Source organism: Micropterus dolomieu, linkage group LG07, assembly GCF_021292245.1.
Source record: "Micropterus dolomieu isolate WLL.071019.BEF.003 ecotype Adirondacks linkage group LG07, ASM2129224v1, whole genome shotgun sequence".
Taxonomy (NCBI): Eukaryota; Metazoa; Chordata; class Actinopteri; order Centrarchiformes; family Centrarchidae; genus Micropterus; species Micropterus dolomieu.
Window position 1 is genome coordinate 18,709,614 of NC_060156.1, and position 2,756 is coordinate 18,712,369.

Genomic DNA, 2,756 nt, shown 5'->3' on the forward strand with positions numbered 1-2,756 from the left:
TGTTTTACACCAGTGTGTAAAAAATTAAACTGTTCAAGTTTACAAATGTGAGAAACGGCTCACAGCACATTACTCACACCATTATGACTTCTCACAGCTGCTATTTACAAGTGACTTCATGTCTGACGTGACACTAGTGTTTTAAAATAAAGTTAACTTGTGTAACAGGCTTCTTTATAGTCACTTTGTTAAAACTGCACCCTTCTCTCTTTCTGTTTTCTCTACTAACATGGAAATTGCTGGTTAATGTTTATGTCAGACTCTGAAAGTGGCCCTACTGTATAAACGAGTCACTGTGGAGGCAACACTTATGCAGAATAATGTGTTGGAGTGAAGCACAACAGGTAAAGACAGGAGGTATTTCCATCACTCTGCAGTCGCAGCTATGTGACACTGAACAGACCTTCATTGTGCGGACCCTCTGATCTGTAGCCGCAAGTTTTGTCAGAATATTTCCAACCCTTTAAAAACACCTAAACACACACACACACACACACACACACACACACACACACACACACACACACACACATATATATATATATATATATATATATATATATATATATATATATTAGGGAAAATGCGTACATTATGTAGGCCTATCATATTATATATGTCATGACATCAGGGGCAGACTGGGACAAAAATTCAGCCCTGGCACTGTAGCCACGCCAGCCCACCTTACCATGCATCCCCACGAACACACATTCACTACTTAGGCTACATTTGTGTACAGATGGTGAGATAATATAAGCAGTAGGCCTACTGTATGTAACAGCAAGGGCGTCACTTTGTGTTGTAAAGATTTGGTGACATAGGTCTGAGATTAGGGGTGTGATGAAAGACTTTGGTGATGAGAATAAGACGAGAAGATATTTTAACAGTTTTTTGAAGAAATATTCAATGATAAAATGTATGAGTGGGGGATCTGGGAGTCCTCCCCCAGAAGATTTTGAGCATTAAACTCTTACTTTCCTGCATTCTGGAGTCATTTTCTGCACCAATTTATGGAGTAAATGTCTTTATTTATATGAATGGCAGCACAAAATTCAGCAGGTGACAATTCAAAATATAACAATAAAATGGAATATAATGCATTGATCAGTAGCATTCTTTGTTGCTTAAGTAACTTTCTTGGACAATGCACACTTTCTTCTGTATTCAAATTGCATTGCATGTTTCTTATTGTGCAAGTAAACCTTTCTCAAAGCATTTTCATTCAGCCTACAAGAAGACCAGGGGTCTCTATCTGTAGCTACCGATTCCAGCAACGTCCATGAACACAGTAGCCAATTTAAACATTGCAGAAAAATGTTTTCTCACTCACTGCTCTCAACATTGGAATACACATGAATAAAAACATTACTCACTAGCCAACTTAATTCTGCTCTCCTTGCCTTCACTTCTAATATTTCCACACAAGCAAGGAACATACACCTCTGCTGCAAACACAGCGGCTTACCCTACCTCTTTCTTTTTCTCTCTCCCTGTATTTGTCGGCCCTGTTGACTTTTTCCATCAGCAGTGGGCTGTTTTATTTTATAAAGTGGCCGAAATGACACAGCACTCGCGATTTTCACCCGCGATACCGTTTTCACCCGCGGGTGCGCGGAGGAGGCTAATGAGGAAGCCAATCGAAACCGAACACTGATATTAATATCAATATGACCGGCCTACCCTGAAACAAATAGTCCGGTCCCTCTGTCATATGCCAGAACTGCCAGGTGGCCAATCCGCCCCTGCATGACATTATATTTTTACATCATTTACATTTTCTATAAATTCTGTAAATAAGTTTTTTCCACATAAGAGAAAACATGGTAAACACTGATTTTGTCACATCATTTCTCCAAACGTAAACGCAAGACGGTGAGCAGTTCTTAAACTTTTTTTTGTAATGGCCCCCCTCAGAAGCCAAAAAAAGTTCATGCCCGTCTCATAAAAGCTCCTCTATTATTTTGTGGACAGTAAAAAGAATCGACTGTGTGTTTGTACCTTTTTCACAAAACGTCAAAACACTTTAGGGCTCTTGAAATGCTTTTGATGGGTGAGTTTTTGTTGGCAAAATTGTGTCTGAATATTTTAACCTGACAAATGCCTGGATCAATGCACCCCTTTCTTCTGATTCCCACATCCAGACCCCACATCACATGGTTCTTTCCTTTGTATCCTACAGCATACTGTAAATACAAGTATATTTGTACATTGTTAACTTTTGTAAATAACTATCAGTGCTCTTTGCTGGTACTTCAATTCTAAATGATCAATATACTGATAATAAATGTTTTAATGGTCAGAGAGTAAATATCAACCATCTATTTGCCTATTTACGCAGTTAGACTTTATCTGACTGTGTTTTCCATATCTCCATAAACATCCTCAGGCCATCTGTTGCCACACACTTTAAATCTTTTCCCCCTCAAAACAGAACAGTATACGTTCTTTCTCTCATTAATCTCAGTATATTTATCTGTCTTTACACATGTCCATTTTAGAAGCCATGGGAACCTTAACGTAGCCTCACACAGACAACAGAAAAAGCTTGATGTTTAGGTTAGTCTGTATAGACCTTATACTCAGGGATCAACTTCATACTTGTCTACAGACCTAACAGACAGGGACGTCGCACAAAAATCTGGGCCCTGTGTGCAAGCATTCTCCATGGGCCCCTCCCGGTATACACAGAAATATGTTATAGTATCTTTGTGGGCCCTGCTCACATGAGGGCCCAGTATACTCATCCCCCCCCCCCC